This window comes from Bubalus kerabau, chromosome 13, assembly GCF_029407905.1.
Source record: "Bubalus kerabau isolate K-KA32 ecotype Philippines breed swamp buffalo chromosome 13, PCC_UOA_SB_1v2, whole genome shotgun sequence".
Classification (NCBI taxonomy): domain Eukaryota; kingdom Metazoa; phylum Chordata; class Mammalia; order Artiodactyla; family Bovidae; genus Bubalus; species Bubalus kerabau.
This window is the reverse complement of record NC_073636.1, coordinates 33,097,481-33,112,588: the sequence shown is the minus strand read 5'-3', so window position 1 is coordinate 33,112,588 and position 15,108 is coordinate 33,097,481. Positions and strand designations below refer to the sequence as shown.

The window sequence follows — 15,108 nt, the reverse complement described above, 5'->3', positions numbered from 1 at the left end:
ACCAACTCAGATCCCTGTGAACAGATTGGGATTTGGTAACTCACTGCAAATTATGTCACCTCTTGATTTTAGAGAACCATTCCTCATTGGTCGTCTCATTCTTAGGCCCTCAAAGCCTCAGATGTGGCACTGAAGGTGAATGAGGATACAGACGGACATCTTCTCCCTGAAATGTCACACTTCTTATTCAGTCTGGATGTAGCATTCTCATTTAGATTTTGCATTATATCTTTCACGTAGGTGATTGTGTACACTCTCTCTGTTTTTTAACCTTCACCAAAATAGAAAAAGGGGAAGGGACTTCCCTTGTGGTCCAGTGGTTAAGACTTTGCCTTCTAACATAGGGGGCCTGGGTTTGATGCCTAGTTGGGGAGCTAAGACTCCACACGCCTCTTGGCCAAAAAACCAAAACATAAAACAGAAACAATATTGTAACAAATTCAATAAAGACTTTAAAAATGGCCCACTTTAAAAAGAAAAAGGGGGACAATTTCAGCAAAAATACTTAGTGACTTGTGGATAATTATTTGATTTTCCTCACCCTTCCTGATCTGCCATTCTGTTGGCCTTCAGTCATGATCTCCAGACTCAGGAATACTCAGGCAGAGATGCTACCCCAAGGGGAAACATGTTTGGAGCCAGGGTGAACCTCTGCATGAGAGGATTGTGCATTGCACTCGAAATGGAGCTGAACCTTTCCCTCACTCCCAGATTGTCTCCAGAAGGACCAGGGATGTCCTCCCAGCAAATGCGAAGAGAAAGTTTCACCAGTTGGAAGTTCATTTTGTCTATACCTAAGGCTCAAACCCACGGGAAAGAAGCCAGAGGAACAAGCAGGAGAGTCTTTGGCTCATCCAACCCCTGCTTCCAGACTTCTCAATTGTCTTCTTTGTGAAAGGAGTCAGTTGAATTCAGAAATGTTTAACTCTAGCTGTGGATGGTGAGGAATCTGTAAAGGATTTGATCTGACAGAGAATTGATGAAGATTTGGGTTTAGGGGCACTTGTTAGGAGAAGTGTTTGGAATGGATTAGAGAAGGGAAAATTTGGAATTTAGCCCTCAATATGAAGACTGCTACAGGTAAGGGTCTAGCAGAGACAAGATAAGAAATCCCTGGAACTTCTCTGGTGGTCCAGTGGCTAAGACTCTGTGCTCCCAATGCAGGGGGCCCAGGTTCAATTCCTGATCAGGGAACTGTTAATGGATCCTATATACTACAACTAAGAGCTCACATATTGTAACTAAAGATCCTGCATGCCACCACTAGGAGCTGGTGCAGCCAAATAAATAAATACTAAAAAAGAAATCCCTGAATTAGTGCTATACCAGTGGGACTGGAAAGCAAGGGACAGAGGAAAGAAGCAAACTGGAATTGAACACATTGTTTGTAAGAGTGAGCACTATGATTAGCACTTATACATATTATTTTAAAAATACTCCTATGATAAAAGCTTTATTATCCCCATTTCATAGATGAATACACTAAATCTTGGTGGTTATAACTTGTCCAAGATCTCACAGTTAGTGTGAGAACCAGATTCAAATTCAGAATGTCTCTGAAGTCTGTATTTTCTCCATTTTTGGTATACTGTCAACAAGGCTTCAGATGTTGGTGCATGAGAGAATATGATGTCATCAGAAACAGAAATATACAAATACACACCATAGAATGGTGCTCAGTCATGAAAAAGAATGAAGTAATTATTTGCAGCAACATGGTTGGACCTGGAGATTATCATACTAAGTAAAGTAAGCCAGAGAAAGTATTAGAATTTCAGCTTCAGCATCAGTCCTTCCAATGAAGGATTTTCTTTTGTAGATTGGTTCATTTGCTCATTTGTTGTATTTTAGACATATATGCCTAAATAATATAATTATTGTCTAAATAATATGATATGATAGAAAGTATATCTAAATAATATGTATAATTATAATTATAAAAGATATAATTATATCTAAATTATATATTATGTATAAACAACATGAGATAAATTATATGTATAAATAATATGATATCTGGCTTACTTCACTTAGTATTAGAATCTCTAGGTCCAACCATGTTGCTGCAAATATTATTTCGTTCTTTTTCACAGCTGAGTAACATTCTAGTGTGTGTGTGTGTGTGTGTGTGTGTGCGTGTGTGTATTTCTCATTTCTGTTCCTGGTGATATGAAGAGTCAACTCATTGGAAAGACCCTCATGCTGGGAAAGACTGATGGCAGGAGGAGAAGGGGGTGACAGAGGATGAGACGGTCGGATGGCATCACCGACTCAATGGACATAAGTTTGAATAAGCTCCAGGAGATGGTGAAGGACAGGGAAGCCTGGCGTGCTGCAGTCCATGGAGTTGCAAAGAGTCAGACATGACTGACTGAACTGAACAAAAGAAAAACAGACTCACAGACATAGAGAAAGACTTGTGGTTGCCAAGAGGGAGGGGCAGGGATGGAAAGATGGCGAGTCTGGGATTAGCAGATGCGAACTGTTAGAAGCAGGATGAGTACACAACAAGGTCCTACTGTATAGCTCAGGGAGCTACATTCAGCATCCTGAGACAAACCATAATGGAAAAGAATCGGAAAAGAATACATATGTGTAACTGAGTCATCTTGCTAAATAGCAGAAAGTAACACAGCATTATGAATCAATTATATTAAAAAATATGAATCAGGAAAGCAGAGGAAAGGCTTAGTTTGGAGACAGTGAATGACAGCTCCCTTTAAATATATGAGAGCTCTCTAAGTTAGAGAACTATGGTTATCTTTAAAATATGATTATTTTTAATATTAAAAACATAATTAACAGTAGCAGGCTTCATAAGATACACAGCTTTTAGTGCTCCATGACTCACTCTATAAAGTAACGTACATCAGTATTTACCAAGCCCAGACAGAGTCCTTTTCTTTAGTTAAAAAAAAAAAAATACTCATTGGAAGAAGAAATAGCTGTCCTCACATATGAATTTCTGGAAGAATCTTAACAGCTGTGAGCAAAAGTAAACAATTTATCTGATCAGACACCCTGTCACCAGACACCCTGATTTCCTATCAATTGTGAGTGAAGTTGAAAAAATTAAAATCTTCGCAAGTACTGGAAACAAGTTTAGTAAACCTTCCAACATACTTCAACAAGGAAAGAGAGGAGAGCAAATAAGAGGGAAATAGTATTTCTGATGACACTGGTATATGTTCAGAGCAGGAACAGATAAAATTAGATATTTTCAGAAACTGTTATTGTCTGAAACCAATAATCTGGATGCTGCAGTGAAATGTATATATCAAATGAAGCACAATCAATGAGAGGTAAGTCAGCTTTCGAGTCATCAAGATATCTACAGTGACCTACAGATATCTACAGTGATCAGGGAGGTTAAAAATGAGAGGAACAGTGATTCTTGACAATATGAGTGTGACATCCACATGGAAATAAGATGAAACATCTATGGAGCCAATAACCAAAGAAAGGTGATGGATTCCTCCCCTGGAGGACACCTCTTCCACTTCAGAAATGAGCAAGTGTGCGGAGTGTATTGAGTTTTCATGTTAGTCTTTTAGACAATTTCTAATAACACAAATTTTATAATAGAATAACATGCACATAATAATGCATTTGCTAGAAGTATCTTTAGAAAGCAGACCTAAAGTTCTGAGTTCTTATTTAATCTCAAGCACTTGGTTAAATGAGAGCAATTTCTTTATATTCTTTATTTTTTAAATGAATTTTATTAGTTTCTTATGGCACATAATCAAAACTGGAAAAACAACTAATAAAATACACTATATGCAGAGAGCAATTATTTTATATAAGACCACAGATTTGGAATAACAAACGGCTCAGTATGAGTGATTTCAGATCTTGAGGATTAAAAGTATAGCAAGGCAGTCTGCACAGTGACAGGACATGAAGTGGGATCTGTTATTTTTATATTTTGAGGGTGAAATGACTTTTCAACAAAGTAGGTCAGTCTGACATAAAGTCAGATCTACAACCTTAAGGCGTCCCTACAGCTTTTAGGAACAAATGTCCACAAGACCATGTCCTGTCCCCCACTCTGCCAAACAGATCTTTGGAAGAGTTTTTTATGGTCCAAGAATCCACAGAGATTTCACGATAAAGTTTTGGATTGCATACCTGTCCTCACAAAAAGTAAAAATTGCTCTTGGAAAAGCTGTGTTCCTTAAATCTGGATCCTTACTCCCCAATTCTCTGGCTCAATTCATTTCTGTTATGTCAAAGTTACATTACACTCGTCGGTGAGACTGTCTCAATTACATTAAAAAATAAGAAAGTTCTTGATTCTTAAGGGTCACGGGTAGAGCATGAGCGTGTCATGATGACCCATCCTCTCTCTGTCCTTGATGCTATCACCTTGCTGATTGTACAGGTGCCTAGGTGTACCGTCCTGTGAAGCCTTTATACACCATCTCTCCAGGGACTGGAAGGGAGGGATGTCAGTGTGCCTTCGAGTCCATAGGGAAACAATTACAAAGATAGACAAATGCATACCAAGACCCAAGGAAATTTCAAGAAGGTAAGCATAGTCCAGCCACACTGGCCGTCTTGTCACTCCTCACATGCTCCAGTCTTTGGACCTTGCACCTGACATCTTTGCTGGAGACGCTCAATTACTGTTTCCCCTGTGACCGACTCTGCTACCTTCTTCAGTGGGTGGCCATTCCTTCTTCCGTGGATCTTCCCGACCCAGGAATCGAACCAGGGTCTCCACATTGAAGGCGGATTCTTTACCAGCTGAGCTACCAGGGAAGCCCTTGCTTAAATAGCTGGACCAAACAACATGCAACAACTTCTTCCAACGACCAGCAATTTCTAACCCATTTCTTGCTTGACTTTTTTACTGAGGTATATAATGTTAATTTCTGCTGTGCAGCCAAGTGATTTATATTCCTATTTAGTGATTCTTTGTATACTTTTTTCCTTTATGGTTTATCCCAGTTCAGTAGTTCCCTGTGCTACACAGTAGGACCTTGTTGTTTAGCCATCCTATATATATCCTAATTTGCATCTGCTAACCTCAAACTCCCAATCCATTCCTTCCCATCCCCCATCTCCCTTGGAAACCAGAAACCTATTCTGTACATCTGTGAGTCTGTTTCTGTTTCATAGATAAGTTCATGTCTCTTGCTTGACTGTATTCTATCTCACACACTACTCATATATCTCCTGTTTCCCTTTACTAGAATTTCAGCTCTTTGAGGACACAGATTTTCAAGTACCTTACTCACTGCTGTTGACTCAGTGCTGAGACTATCATAAAAGAAGCAATTGATAAATATCTATTGAATGATTGTTGAACGCTTACACAGAGGACTTGCTAATTCTCACTGCATCTCAGAGAAATAATAGGTAGTTACTATGCACTTGTTTAGGGCTTCCCTGGTGGTTCAGTGGTAAAGAATTTGCCTGCCAAAGCAGGAAACACAGGTTCAGTCCCTGGGTTGGGAAGATCCATTGGAGAAGGAAATGGCAACCCACTTCAGTACTCTTGCCTGGGAAATTCCATGGACAGATAAGTCTGGTGGACTGCAGTCCATGGGGTAGCAGAAGAGTTGGATGTGATTCAGTGATGGAGCACACACACCCTCTTGTTCATCTTACAGCCAGGAAACCTCTCAGGCATGTTTAAACAGACACCCAGACCAGATACCACGATATTGGAAAAGAAAAGTGGTGTTTCACCCTGAGCTTGGGCTTCCCTTATGGCTCAGCTGGTAAAGAATCCACCTGCAATGCAGGAGACCTGGGTTTGTCCCTGGGTTGAGAAGATCTGCTGGAGAAGGGAAAGGCTACCCACTCAAGTATTCTGACCTGGAGAATTCCATGAACTGTATAGTCAGTCCATGGGGTTGCAAAGAGCCGGACACAACTGAGTGACTTTCACTTTCACCCTGAGCTTGTGATTTTCAGCAATACATATTTACATTTATCACTTTGAGCCAAGTATGTCTAAAGAATACTCGAGAGCAACAGTCCCCCAGCTTTCTGGCACCAGCAAGCTGTTTCATGGAAGAAACTTTTTCCATGGACCAGGGATGGGTGGTTTGGGGAAGATTCAAGCACATGACATGTATTGCGCACTTTATTTCTATTATTATTACATCAGATCCACCTCAGATCATCAGGCATCGGATCCTAGAGGTTGGGGACCCCCGCTCTAGAGGAAGCAGGGATGGAGAGATGCATGACCTATTCTCACCATCACAAAGTTCACGATGTAGTCTGAGACATGATGAATTATTTTATTCTCCTCTTGAACTCGAGTCTAAACAAATGTTCAAATGAAAACTGGCAATGGCAAAGGCAGGTACATTGGGTACATTTCACAGCACCTAATAGTCAAAGGACTCAGAGAAATGTCATTCACCACCTAAAACAACCACAACTGATTGAAATAGAACTTGAAAGTGTCTCTCTACACCCTCTATTCCAAATAAAGGCATTCTATAATATTCAGAAACATTGATTATTCATTCCTTGAACAGAAAACACACACCTCCCAAATGACAGTGTTCTCTGTAATGTCACACTCATAAAATTCGTAAACTTTGCTTTCGACAAACTCTGCTACAGAGACTAGTGTCACCAAATACAACAAACCAGGAACAGTCTATTCTAACCTAAGAAAATACAAGTATTCTGACTCTATGGGAAGAACTGCTTCTAAATTTCTAGCCAGGGACTTGAACTTTTAAAAAAATATTAGCATAATTGAGTCTGAAGGAACCCTAACCCAACAGTGGTCTAAGCTTTTAAAATGTTTCAAGTTTTGCCCTCCTGGCAGAAACACTCTGTTAAGCAGGCACTGTTTTGGGAGAATTAATCTTTTAGGAGGATTAAGCAGATGAAGGAGGGGATATACTTTTGAAATTACTCCTTTCTTCGGTGTTTATGTACCAGGAGAAAGTGGCAGACGCCCCTATGGGCACTGGAATTAGCCATTGGAGCCATCTGAACAGAGAGGGAATGAAAACTCACTGGTCCTTGAGTTTTCTCTCTTGATTATACTGTGAAGGGGGGCGAGGAGGAGGATAAAAAAGCCACAAAAGCAGTAATATCAAGATAAGAAATACTCATTTTTTAAATGGGATATTACGGTTGCTTTACAATATTGTGTAAATTTCTAGTGTACAATGAGTGAATCCACTATATGTATACTAATTTTTAATAATGAATAACCTGGAAAAGTTTGTAAACTTTTGGAGAGAATTTTGGGAGCTGTGTTTTAAACTAAGACATATGTCTTTGTTAAATACTCTAAAGAATATCCATAAAAGAAAAAAATCATAATCACTGTTTTCAGACCAATTGTACTATGTCATAAAATGTAAAAAAAAAAAAAAAAAAAAAACAACCCAATTAGTAAATTTCAAGTTAAGGTAGTAAAAATGATTTCTTAACCAAAAAGATGGAATCCTTTCTTTTTCTGAGTTAAGAAAACTGTGATCATAATCAGACACGTCAAATTCTGTGACAAGTATGGTTGGGTTGTAGGTGTGAGCAGCGGCTAAAACACTGGTGTAAGAGACACAGTTCATTTGTGAGAACTTGTGAAGTAGAGTAGAAGGGAGAGTAGAAGGGAATCTATTTGTCTGTTAATTTTAATGCATCAAGCTCAGGAAATTGGACGGCCAGGGAACTATAGTCATTCTTTTTTAGAAGTTTTCAGACTATTCTCATTATTTTGAGCTCAATCTAGTTTATATTTTTGGTAGGAAACTAATTTGAAACAGCATTAAGGAGTCAAATTTAATTAGGATTAACATACTGTTATTCCTGGAATCTTAAACTTTCACTATACATGTCTCTTATGGATTAACAGAAATTAACCAGAATGAAATTGAGAAATACCTATTTCTATCTTGTTTCTAACACAAAAAGAACAGTTTCCCCCAATACTGTAAACTCTACATGTGCTACCTTTAAAGTTTGACTTAATGCCCCTCCACAATATTGACCGTCTCTTTATCAAACCTAAAGAATTCTGGGATTAAAAACTTTGGATTCATAAATTTTAAGTTCTGGGTGTAGATGCGACTATGAGGCAACTTAAAAATGCCAAAACAAGTAAAGAGTTCATGTCCTGTAGTTTATATTTTAGCAAGTACACCATCAAGCTTTTACCAAAGGATGTCTAACATGTAGAAAGATCTTTCTGTGATTTTCTAAGGCAAATACTTTCTCCCAAACACGAAACCCCTAGATGTCTTTAAGTTCTCAAAGAATTTCTGTTTTAGATATATTTTGGAGAGAGAGGAAATCATTGTCTACTTACCCAAGAGACATTTTTACCCTTAGGTGTCTTTAGCATGGCAATATGCAGGGCTGAGGTGGCCAACAGCAATTTCACCAACATGGACAATCCAGGGAAGTAGATTTCAAAAGTCTCTGTTACCCAAATGCAAAAAGTTCCCTGGTTTGCCAGACACAGATATCATAAGTAAAAATAAAGATCACCTTCAGGGAGCCCATTTTTCTTCTCAGGGCTAAGCATGTAAACAGGCACATCACAGATCACCGCTGTAATTACCCAGCCTATGGAGGCAGGAGCTGCTGCATAAGGGTCTTCTCTATGTCCACAAAATGGACAAAATCCAGAGTGCAGTATCCCCTTAAAAAAACACAACTTGATTCCAGGTGGAAACGCCCCAAAACACAGGAATTCTTCCCTCCGCTGCTAAACTGCAACTCCCAAGGACTCCCCCAGAGTAAACAAAAGGTTGGCCGTGCTGGCTGACAGTTACTTAGCAAGAAAAAGAGGGAAAGCAAGTTGAATTTAGGAGACTTTGTAGGTTAGCTGCTGGCGGCATCCATTTTAAGAGGCGCCTGACTCCAGGGCTGCCCGGGAGGATAAAGAGAAAGCGGAGCTCAGTTTCAATAAATAATACATAGTCTCAGGTACAGTCTGTGCCTGGTGGGACCTTCTGCTCAGCCTCAGCCAGGAGAGATCGCTCTGCGCAGCCCGGAGCCTCCCTGTGCACCTGTTGTTGGTGAGGCGGCTCCGTGCAAGGCTGGTCTCCTAACGACCAGGAGCGTTTGTTTGTTAAGAGAAGAAAAAGAGAAGCCCCAAGAGGGGAGCAAATGCGAAGCCCCAGATGGAAGAGCAAGGCTGGAAATCAGTGCTGGTCCCCTCCCCTCGCTTCTGTGCCCTTGTGTCCCGTTCCTTTTTACCTCCTGTCAATCTAGATTAACTAAGCAGATCCAGGCTAAATTTTGCTACTACCAGTAGTGATTAGTTTGAGTTGACGAAATCGGATTATACAGGCGGGCCTCTGCCTTCTCCCCCAGGCAAGCCACACCAAGCGACTGGAAAGCTGCTGTCCTCCTCACCGGACTGGAGCATTCTGGAAGGTTCTGCCAGGGGAACTAGCTCACAGGAGAAAAGCTGGCTACCTGAAGCTGCTCAGATACAAACAGAGCAGGGTGAAACCAGCCATTTCACTCTGTACTTTGGTTTTCTTCCAAGTTCTAATGTTCTCTCTGATGGAAAGTTAAATTAGTACAGGAAAAAAAATAATGCGTAGCATTTTTCCATTTCATCAAAAATTGTATTCCTGATGCTAGATTTCTAATTTTTTAAAAATAGTTAAGCTACAAAGGTTTACTCTATAGCACAGACAACTATAGTCAATATATTGTAATAATCTATAATGGAAAATAATTTCAAAAACAATATATGTGTATATGTATAACTGAATCGCCTTGCTGTGCACCTGAAACATTTTAAGCATACCTCAATAAAATATGTATATTTAGAAAAAAATACTTTATTCCTGGCAGGGTAACTACCTTGATGGAGAGATGGAGGTCATGGGAGTCCACGGAAGGGGCTTCACTGGAAGTCACTTTTCTTAAGCATCTGTTATATGCAGGAATGGCATGAGGGAATTTATATAGTCTCATGCCAAATAATCCTGGAAATAAGTGTATCACTTTAAAGAGGAAGAAATTAAGATTTAGAGATGTTAAATCCCTTTCCACAAAGATATGTTGAGTTGAAGCATCACTGTTTAAATTCCTCTCTCTGTGAAATCAAATGGCATCTGGATTTTTTCCTCTGGATCTTTTCCAGTATATTATTCTATAATTTATAATTAAAATGTTTCTTCCTCCCAGTTTTATTGAGATATAATTGGGATACAACACTGAAGAAGTTTTAAGGCATACAGCATAGTGATTTAACTTACATATACCATGAAATGATGACCACAGTGACTTTAATGGACACCCATCGTCTCATACAGATACAAAACTAAAGAAATAGAAAAAAAGTTTTTCCTTGTAAAGAAAACTCAAGGGAAACGAAAGCAAAAGTAAACTGTGTGTGTGCATGTGTATTCTAAGGACCATATGTTGCTCTTAAGTGTCTAAGAATTCTCTGGAATTATGGTTCTTACTCATTTTGAAAATAACAATGCTATAGGGCTCCTCATAAGAAATACTTTGGGTCAAATTTTTGTAAAGTACAAAATAGCTCAAGTGGGGCTATACAGTTACCCACACAAATATCAGTGCAGCAAGCCAAGGGCCTGACTGGGACTCTGTGCTAGACCTTCAATAGGTATGTCAATAATAATTGCCGACATTTATTGAAAATGTGCTAAGTATGTTATCTTTTTGATCTTACTCAAAACAACTACCTTATGAAGTGGATTTCAAATGATTTTGGTTGAGTTAGTATAAATCAATAACAAATTTTTTAAAACTGATATTCCAATTAAAATGATAAATATGATCTAAAAAATCTCCCCCATTTAAAATCTGAAGAAAAATTAAAACAGACACAGGAGTAGAGATAAAAGGATTTTTTAGATGAAAAATTTCCCTGTAAGTCTGTGTGTGTGTGTGTGTGTGTGTGTGTGTGTGTGTGTGTGTGTAAATCTCATTTGTCTTATGATGCTATAACTCCTTAAGGACTTAGTCCATGTCTACTATATTTTTTCTCTTCAGGGAAACAGTACTCATGGTTGCTCAATAGCTGTTGTTGACTAATTAGTTGCTGTTCCATTATGAATTTTAAAATGGTCCTTTGAATATAATGTTCTGTTACAATTTTTTTTTTACAATACAATACTATCAAGAAAGAGATAAAGCAATGTGAAACTTAGTGTTTTGACTGAAACATAAATGCTAGGGATTCCTATTTAGATGTGTGTTTTTAGAGTTTATATTTCTTAAAACTCATGAAGGGATGTTCAGCACAAGTTGAGTGTTGGAGAAGGAAGTTGTAGAAAAGTAAGACCAGACCATGTAACTCCAGACATTTAATTTCAGATCTGACTAGAAATATTTGATTTCAAATTACAACTAACCTTTTGTTCTTTTGCATCATCATGGTCTGATGTTATGGGTTGAATTCAGTTCAGTCACTCAGTTGTGTCCGAATCTTTGCGACCCCATCAATCGCAGCACGCCAGGCCTCCCTGTCCATCACCAACTCCTGGTGTTCACTCAGACACATGTCCATCGAGTCGGTGATGCCATCCAGCCATCTCATCCTCTGTCGTCCCCTTTTCCTCCTGTCCCCAATCACTCCCAGCATCAGAGTCTTTTCCAATGAGTCAACTCTTCGCATGAGGTGGCCAAAGTATTGGAGTTTCAGCTTTAGCATCATTCCTTCCAAAGAACACCCAGGGCTGATCTCCTTCAGAATGGACTGGTTGGATCTCCTTGCAGTCCAAGGGACTCTCAAGAGTCTTCCCAACACCACACTTCAAAAGCATCAATTCTTCGTTGCTCAGCTTTCTTCACAGTCCAACTCTCACATCCATACATGACCACTGGAAAAACCATAGCCTTGACTAGATGGACCTTTGTTGGCAAAGTAATGTCTCTGCTTTTGAATATGCTATCTAGGTTGGTCATAACTTTCCTTCCAAGGAGTAAGTGTCTTTTAATTTCATGGCTGCAGTCACCATCTGCAGTGATTTTGGAGCCCCCAAAATAAAGTCTGACACTGTTTCCACTGTTTCTCCATCTATTTGCCATGAAGTGATGGGACCAGATGCCATGATCTTAGTTTTCTGAATGGGTTGAATTACATTTCCCTAAAAAGATATGGTTAGGTTCTACCCCCCATACTTCACAATATGGCCTTATTTGAAAATAAGGTCTTTACAGAGGTAATCAAGTTAAAACATGGTCATTAGGGTAGGCCCTAATCCAAAATGACTGCTGTCCTTACAGAAAAGGGAAATTTGAACATAGAGATAGACGCGCATAGAGGGAAGATGATGGATGACGTGCAGGAAGAAGACAGTCATGTGACTGAAGCAATGTATCTCCAAGCCGAAAAATGCCAAAAACGCTAGCAAACACCAAACACTAGAAGATGCAAATAGTCTTCTTCGGAACCATCAGAGAGAGCATAGCCCTGCTGATATGCAGATTTCAAACTTCTAGGTTCTAGAACTATGAGTCCATATATTTCTTACTGTTTTAAACTGCCCAGGTTTTGGCATTAACAGAAGGCCTAGCAAACTAATGTTGATGTCAATTCAATAATTCTTCCTTTCTTTTTCTTTTCAGTGACTCTCTGGAGTATTCCAAGCTTCATTTATTAATTTCCCTACAAAATCCTAAAGGTAAGAATGTCAGAATTTTTAAAACTTGAGTTTTAAAGTATACCTATATTATTTTACACAGTTGACTTCAATTTTCACTTAATTTGTAGATTATCTACACATTTCACAGAGTAAGTCTCCTTAACCTACGGTCCTTAGATCCCAAGGAGTCTATGAGTAGAATTTAGGAAGTTCAACACCTTGAATGGAAAAATTAACATCTTATTTTCAGTAATAAACTTCAGACAAAAATTTGGCATTTCTTTCAATTATGAATGTCAGCAAAAAACCATAGTAGTGTTGGCAGTACCTCTGAGGCCAGCAATAGAAATCACAGATATTTTAATATCAGATTATAATTACTCTAGATATCTGGAAGTATGTCTATCTTCTAGTTTATAATATACATGCTGAGTTATTTAGGGGAAACCTGCAATTTGCTTTGCAATTTACACTGACATGCATAAAAACATTAGGATGTTTTGATGATGCAAGGCTGGCTGGCTGGTTAGATAGATATGTGATAAAACAAGTATATTAAATGTTAATGGGAGAATCTAGAGACAGTACATAAGTATTCTCAGTAGAATCATCACTATTATTATTTAATATGTAAAAATAAGTCATATTACCATATTAAAGATTTGGTTTTTAATATATTTTGAAAAGTATATCATTATATGATTAGTTTCCCTTGTAATTCTACAAATTTCATATTACACACTTGAACGTACTGTTACAAGAGATAATTCTTAGGGATTTACCAGACTACAAAAGGGTCCAAGGCACACTAAATTTAAGGATTTCATCTATTTAGCCAATAGGCTATGAGAAGGTGCTTGTCATCACTTGGACCACCCTAATTATCAGAAAAATGCAAGTCAAAATTACAAATAGAACTACCATATGATCCAGAGATCCTACTCCTGGGCATATATCCAGATAAAACTATAATTCAAAATAGATAGATGCATCCCAGTGCTCACTGGAGCACTATGCACAATGGCCAAGACATGGAAGCAACCTAAATGCCCACTGACAGATGAATGGATAAAGACGACGTGCTACACACACAATGGAGTATTATTCAGCCATTTAAAAGAGTGAAATAATGCCACTGCGGCAACATGCATGGACCTGAAGATTATCATGCTAAGTGAAAGTCAGACAAAGACAAATATCATATGATATCACTTCTATATGAAATCTTTAAAAAATGATACAACTGAACTTTTTCACAAAACAAACAGATTCACAGACTTAAATGAACTCATGGTTATCAAAGGGGAAAGATGGGGGGAGGGATAAACTGGGAATTGGGATTAACACCTACATACTCTCATATTTAAAATAGATAACCAGCAAGGCCCTACTGTATAGCACAGGGAACTCTGCTCAGTATACTGTAATCACCAAAACAGGAAAAGAATTTGAAAAAGGATACATGTATATGCATAATTGAATCTCTTTGCTGTACACTTGAATCTTACCCAACATTATTAATCAACTAGACTCCAATATAAAATAAAAATTAAAAGAAAATGAGAATGAGGTATCACCTCACACCAGTCAGAACGACCATCATTAAAAAATCTATAAATAATAAATACTGGAAAGGATGTGGAGAAAAGAAAACACTCTTACATTGTTGATGGGAATGTAATTGGTGCTTCTACTATGGAAAACAATATGGAAGTTCCTCAAAAAACTAGAAGTTGCCACATGATCCAGCAATCCCACTCCTGGGTATATATCCAGACAAAGCTACAGTTCAAAAGACACATGCCCTGCTATGTTCACTATTTACAATAGCCAAGAAAGGGAAACAACTTAACATCCATTGACAGATGAATGGAAAAAGAAGATGTGGTTCATGTATACAGTGGAATACTGCTGCTGCTAAGTCGCTTCAGTCATGTCCGACTCTGTGCGATCCCAGAGATGACAGCCCACCAGGCTCCCCCGTCCCTGGGATTCTCCAGGCAAGAACACTGGAGTGGGTTGCCATTTCCTTCTCCAATGCAGGAAAGTGAAAAGTGAAAGTGAAGTCGCTCAGTCGTGTCCAACTCTTAGCAACCTCATGGACTGCAGCCTACCAGGCTCCTCCATCCATGGTATTTTCCAGGCAAGAGTACTGGAGTGGGGTGCCATTGCCTTCTCCACAGTGGAATACTACCCAGCCATAAAAAAGAATGAAACAATGCCATTTGCAGTGACATTAATGAACCCAGAGATTTTTATATCAAGTAAGTCAGAAAGAGAAGGACAAACACCACATGACATTGCTCACCTGCAGAATCTAAAATATGACACAAACGCACATATCTACAAAACAGAAACACACTCACAGACACAGAGAACAGACTTGGGGAGTGCCAAGGGGAAGGTGAAGTGAGGGAGGGGTGAACTGGGAGTTTGGGGTTAGCAGATGCAAACTGTTATATATAGAATGGATAAACACAGGGAGTTGTATTCAATATGCTGTGGAGTGGAGCTCCACTCTTTTCCATTCATAATGGAAAAGAATATG

The 15,108-nt window shown here is 38.8% G+C and overlaps 1 protein-coding gene across 4 annotated transcripts in view; it reads right to left on the bottom strand.

The window, feature by feature from the left end:
- Nucleotides 1–15,108, bottom strand: part of CACNB2 (calcium voltage-gated channel auxiliary subunit beta 2) — a 428,799-nt gene that overhangs the window by 242,873 nt on the left and 170,818 nt on the right. The gene's annotated exons all lie outside the window — the stretch shown is intronic.